This window comes from Kryptolebias marmoratus, linkage group LG19 (assembly GCF_001649575.2).
Source record: "Kryptolebias marmoratus isolate JLee-2015 linkage group LG19, ASM164957v2, whole genome shotgun sequence".
Taxonomy (NCBI): Eukaryota; Metazoa; Chordata; class Actinopteri; order Cyprinodontiformes; family Rivulidae; genus Kryptolebias; species Kryptolebias marmoratus.
This window is the reverse complement of record NC_051448.1, coordinates 12422177-12428710: the sequence shown is the minus strand read 5'-3', so window position 1 is coordinate 12428710 and position 6534 is coordinate 12422177. Positions and strand designations below refer to the sequence as shown.

Below are 6534 nucleotides of genomic sequence, written 5' to 3'. Positions count from 1 at the left end.
ACGGTTCGTATTTTTAATTTTTCATGACGTCTACTTTACAGACTTCTGTTGTGAAGGTTGTAAGCTTCAGGAGGGACTGCTGAACAGAAGCTAAACCTGGCTAAGTACTAAAAGCTGTAGCTAAAATCAGGACCTAAAAGACAAACGTAGTAAAACAAAACAGTTGTCAGTACCTAAAGATTAGGAAAACAATAGCTAAAAGGAGCAAAACAGTAGCTGAAGCCAGCAGAACATTAGCAAAATATGTTAGAATTAGCAAAACAATCCCTAATCTGAGCAAATCAGATATAAAAATGACCAAAATAAAGTCTAAAATTAGTAAAATGGCAGCTAAATTTAGCAAAGAGGATGCTAAAATAAGCCAAATATAGCTAAAAGAAGCAAAACGGTGGTTAAAAACTAAAAAAAGTAGATTGGTAGGTAAAACCAAAAAGTTTCCAAACAAAAGCTAAAAAGTAGCTAAATGACTGCTAAAAGTAGCATAAGAAATCAAAAACGGCACGATTTCAAAGAGAAGCTGTAGAGGTGAATGCTGACTCGGCACTGAGACAGTTACAGTGGATCAGGACGAGCTGGACTGGATGTCCTGTTTGACTTCCTCACCTTCTGATCATCATGAAGGAGGAGAAGAAGAAAAAATAAGGGTTCATTTTAAAGGAAGTGTTGCAAAGAACCACTAGATGGCAGCAGAGCCGTTTCTGGAGTTCAGCCTCTATCAGAGGCTGGCCAGGCCTCCTCCTCCTTCTCCTTGTTTAGGGTCAAAATAAGACCAGAAAATGACCACTTGTACCATTCGGGGGGGTGGGGGGCGAGGACGCGGAGCTTTTGTGTCAACAGCAAACTTCTCACCCGTACGAGGGGGCCGAAAGGCAAAAAAGGGAAGGGTGGGTTTGGCTGTAGTTTACAGGGCAAACAGCCGAGAGGACGGAGAGGGATGAGTCACACTGTTGACTCCTACAACTGAAGCGCCGACTTTTTATTTTTTTTAATTATTTTTACCAGCACCTCTGACATAGGAGGCAGAATTTCCCTTTTTGGAAAGAAGTCAGAAGAAGTCCAAGAGAGCAGATGTTAGGAAGAGCTCGCCTCGCCCTCATTTGCATGACTTTGCAATGCAAAGCAGAGGTGGTGGAAGATGCAGAGTCCACTAATAAATCACATTACACAGCAGGGGGGGCAGGGGGGCGGACTTTTCTAAACTTTATCTTATCCTCAGATACAACCGGAGGCCCCGCTTCAGACACTGAGACACGCAGGGACGCAGATAGGACGCTGTAGGGTTTTGTCTTTTTAAAAAAAAAATTTATTATTGATTTGATGCTGAAGGGATGACCTCAGAGCTAATCTGCTCATTGAGGCGTGACTCATGCAGGTTCTTCTACCTTCCACTCCTTCACACACACACACACACACACGCCCATACACCTCACCAGAGTCAGTCAGCATTCATCCAGCATGTGTCACTGTAAATATTGACACTGCAAACAGACCCCCCCCCCACCCACCCACAGCCCCTCAAATGACTGCTGTTCAGACGCACTCACTGCTTTGGCCCACCGATAACCATCACACACACACACACCTCCGTCCCTCAGATGCATCGGCAGTAGGTGTAAGACGCTGCACGGGACCCGACCCCGGGATCACACCTGAGCCGAGGAGACGTCAACTGTCTCTTTGGTCCAAAACGCCCCAAAAAAAAGAAAAAAAAACTGGGTGCAGAAAGTGAAAAATGAAACCGGCGGCGTTCGTCTTTCTCACTCTGCGCGTCTGGTTTTAGCAGAAGAAAGGGTTAATCTCTTCTTCTTAGTCACTAGCCTGCGTGTGTGTCTCTTTTGTATTATCCGATTCTTAATCTCTTGCTCTGAATGAGAGCGCCCAGCGACAACTGCAGAGTTTGTCCCCGCTGTCCCGTCCGTCCCTCTCTGCGGAGACGAGTAGGACACGTGCGCTGCTGTTAGAGGACTGTGCATGCCTGCTGACATGTAGTCCCTCCGTGGGTCACCTCAGAGCCCAGATTAGTCTGCTTTCAATTTTATAAAAAGAGGAACTTCTCCAAAACAACAACAAAAAAAAAAGCTGTTTTTACACTCTGACAGCCAAAGTCAGAGTGACTTCTTTATACAATGGGATTTCCCAGGTGAGACTTTGAATACAGCTTGAACCTCCTTCCAAACAAATCCAACATAAGAAACTGAGGATAAAAGCAGAGGACCGGCGCCATCATCACCGCTGCACTTTAACCTACCGACATATAACAAGATGCTGATCAGAGCTCGTTTCGTCTTTCGCACACACCTGTTTTGTGTTTTTGCAGGGAGCTCCTGTTTTCGTTTGTGTGTCTGTTAGCGAAATATCTCACGAGTCGCCGGGCAAATTTTATCGAAACGTTCAGGACATGAGCACTGGATGTACGTCTGCAGCTGATTAAAATTCGGAGTCATTCGGATTCAAGATAGCCGCCACAGCCAACTGACTTTGGACGACACAGAAACTGCTGTGATTGAGTCAGTTTTACGGGTATTGAGTTAAGATTTGGTGCGGTAGTAGTTGAGACTGAGCCCCAACACGTACTCGGAGCACTAAAGAATGTGCAGGATCCTTGTTTAAAATGTGACCATTAACGACTTGGAGTCAACTCTGTCTGTCTGTTAGCAAAATATCTCATGAACCACTGGATGGATTTTTATGAAACTTTCAGGAATTAATCACTGTATGTACGTCTATAACTGATTAACTATTGGAACCAACCTTATCCAAGATGGCTTCCACAGCCAATTGACTTTAAAAAGTACAAAAATTGATATAATTCAGACAATTTTACAGATATTGAGCTTAGGTTTGGTGTGGTTGTAGCTGAGGGTCATTCACAACAGATACTCCAAGTGCTACTAATTAGGCAAGATCTTTACCTGCAATGTTGGCATTTAGTGTTGGACTCGATTCTGTTTGTCTGTTAGCAAAATATCTCCTGAACCACTGAACGGACTTTAATGAAACTCTCAGAAACGAATCACCACGTGCACATATGCAACTGATTAACTTTTGGAGTCAGTCCGTTTAAAGATGGACGCCGCAGCTAACCGACACTAGCCGCCACCGAAATGGCTATAACTCGGTCAATTTTACAGGTCTGGAGCTGAAACTTGTCATGGTAGTAGCTGAGAGTCCTACACGACACGCCCTCTGAGCGCGTCCCCACCCCCTCGCCCCGTCCCTCCCCCTGAGCGGCGGCTCTCGCAGCAGGTGGTTTCCAGGCAGCGCCGGCGCGTGTCGTGGAATGACTAGCTGCAACGCGCTTTAGGGGAAGCAAAGGGTTAAACCTGTCATGCACCGCCCACGCATCCACGCACCCTCTGCAGCGCGGCAACAAAAAACAACGCGCACGTCGCCTGATGCCTGGGAGCCAGAACCAGTTTGCGACTCGCGCTTCTGTGGAAGCGCAGGGGGGCCTCGCTCCTCCTGTGATCAAACATGGACGCCCAGTCATTCGGCTGCAGGCTCACCTTTGCCGACTCGCACCACCGCTGGCTGCTCTCGGCTATTTGCATACTGCAGATATCTGGAGCTACGTGTGGGCAGGCGATAAAACTTTTAGCAACTCAGAAATGTTTGTTCTTTTTATTCCTACAGCTTTGACCCGAGTCTCACGAGCTGTAAGTCTGCATCGGCCTGATTTTGACCCAAAAAAACAAAAATCAACCTGCTCAGATGTTTGTTCTCCAGCAGGCTGCAGACAGTGAAAGTGTTTGGGTTTTTTTTGCAATTTGTGACAAAACATCTGGTTTAAGTGGGTTGCATCTGGTTTCCGGTACTCCACCATCACCATCACCGTGACCTTTGAACCTTTTACAGTGAAACCTGCATTTTGACACAAATATTAAAGAGAATTTGCTCTTCCTGACAGTCAGGAAATTTAAAAAATTAATAAATAAAAAGAGGCCGTATAGTGGAAAAAGAAGACCCTATTTAACCGAATACAGTGAAAAAAACAAGTAGTGACAGTGAGCGAGTTAAATTTATGGTTTAGGTTTTTCTAATCCTCAGAATGATTCTCCGTCCCTCCTCCGGGTGCCTGCGGAGGGAATACAGGCCGCTTCCTGTAAGTCATCTGCTCGCCCTCTTGTTATTTATTTCAAGTTCAGCTCGGCCGGCTCGGCCTGTTCCTCCGGCTCGGCTCCCATCAGTCAAACTATATTGCTGTCAGCTGCAATTTCCACGGGCTCAGTGATATTGTTGCTCTTGTAAACAGGGGGGGGGAAGCTTGTGGAGTAGTCCGTGCGTCTCGGCGTTTGTTTTTGTCTCGATCCGGGGCCAGGCGGGGTGTTTTTGTTTGGGGCTTGCACGGCTGGGATTACGCCACAGGTTTCAGAACCTCTGACCAACTGAACTCGTGCTTCCACCCGGTTGTTCTGCAGTCAGAGCTGCAGGAGTAATAAATGACAGCAAATATTTTGTCATACCTCTTCATCTAAATACATTTCTCTTCTCATTTTGAATTTAAAACAGCACTATTAAAAAAAATGCCACTTAAAACAGCAAAAAATGTATTTTCCATGGCCAAATAGCATATGGAAAATACCTAATTTAAGGTTAAAATTAGTGTGAAAAGTCCATAAATATCTGTAGTTTCATGAACATTTATACATGTAATATATTAATAGTTACTACTCAGTTATATATCAGTTGTTAAAGTTAAAAGTTGGGAATCACGAAACCTAAATTTGGTTAAAATGCTAACAAGCAGCTAGTAACTATGCTAGCAAGCTAGCAATGACGTTTAAACAGTTAGGTGACTCGACAACAAAAAACATAAAAACATTTTAAACAACAGAATAATTGGTAATTGACTGAAATAGCAATGTTTAGGAGAACACAGGTTTAACAGTTGCGTTTTTTTTACTGCAAAATGGAGAAAAAGATGAAGAAAATGGCCGTGAGGGAATGAGCGGCTAACGCTAACGTTAGCTTCTGAAGTCAGAGCTGACCTCATTAACTTTTTTACGTGAAAAACAACAGATTTATTAACAACTGTTACTACTTTTACCCTAAATGTTAAAAAAAAAAAAAAAAACACATGGCAATGTTTACAATATGAGTTTATTACTGAAGCGAGGCGGCCATGTTGGATTGTTGGACGTTCATTTTTAAAAACCTGACTTTTAAATGGGAGCGGGGATGCGTGTCGGCCGCGTCCGTAAAAGCTATTGTTGCACATTGCAACGCAAAACCCACCTTAGTGACTTTAGTTTCAGTAGACGGAAAACAGGAGACTAAAAAGGAAACGCGTTTAATGTTTAATGTTTAACGTCAGGAAAAACTGAGACATGTTTAATGTTGAACTGACAACTAAAACTTCTCTGATTGGTAATCAACAATAATTCACACCAAACTGTCTGCTGTGAGTTGTAGAATCAATATTTAACACTAAAACTACCGTTCATTCTTGTTAGCCTAATAACAAGTTGGTTGCAATCTGCAACGTTACCACTAGGTGTCACCAAATCATCAACGCCGCTCCCTTCTTTACTACATAAGCAGCTCCTCTTTGTGAACCTTCGACCTGCAATATGTACTCTGGAAATTAAAAACAAAACAAACAACGGCGCACTAAAAGCTTCTCTCACAGTCATAGCGGTAGTGAGCTGAGTACCAAGAAGTCTTTACGCAGAACACAAAACGCACACAGAAAAGAACGGAGGCGATGGCGAGATAACGGTGTCTGGTTCTTTCGGCAAACCTTCCCTGTAGCTAATTTAGACGAGCTGCGTGCGCGGGGGCTTCGTGACGACCACAGGGGGTCGTGTCCGAGCTGCTCGAGGTCCCCTGTCCCGCTCGACCTTTTTCCGTTGGATACGAAGAGGGGAATGTCCCAGGGGAAAGGGAAATTCTGAAGGAGCCTGTTCTCCTGAGATACACCCCTACTTTCCCCATCAGTCTCATTTGACTGGCAAATCAGTATGCAAATCCTCCGAGCTGGAGAGGTGGGACACTGTGGAGGGTCGGTCAGTTCCTGTGTGTGTGTGTGAGAGGGAAAAGAGTGAAGGTAGATGCTTCCCTTCGTGCTCCATCTTGCCCCCTCACATCCCTCATCGTCCCGGGCCGAACGACAGCTTCTTCTGTAATGAAAACGCAGCCGGGCCGATATGTAATATTTTGCATACGAGGCTGGATAAGCGATGGGCCGTGTGTGTGTGTGAAAGTGGGAGAGTGTGTTCATTGAGTTGCCTTGTTGCATCACATAAGAATGAGTGACACATTTACCTTCCTCTTTCTAGTTGCAAAACAACTCTCTTCTCGTTGTCTCTGCTTCCGCGTGTGTGTGCGTGCGTGCGCGCATCTTTCTTCATTCATCTGCAGCCTGTAGTAGTGTAGTAGTATCTTCTACGGTAGTGAAAATTGTGGGGAAGTTGTCACAAAGAGAGGAAGTGTGTAGTAAAAATATGACAAGATACGTCTTGTATTGTTCACCTCATTGAAAGAGAATTTCCTCTTTTTTTTCTTTTTCTTTTTTTCTTTTTTTTTTTTTTTTTT

General features: G+C 44.4%; 1 long non-coding RNA gene across 1 annotated transcript; it reads right to left on the bottom strand.

The window, feature by feature from the left end:
- Window positions 1-5284: 5284 nt before the first annotated feature.
- Window positions 5285-6528, bottom strand: LOC119617975. Its single transcript, XR_005234493.1, has 2 exons — window positions 6265-6528; window positions 5285-6119 (listed from the first exon to the last, which is right to left on the bottom strand). It is a non-coding gene; the product is annotated as an uncharacterized LOC119617975 (long non-coding RNA).
- Window positions 6529-6534: the final 6 nt, after the last annotated feature.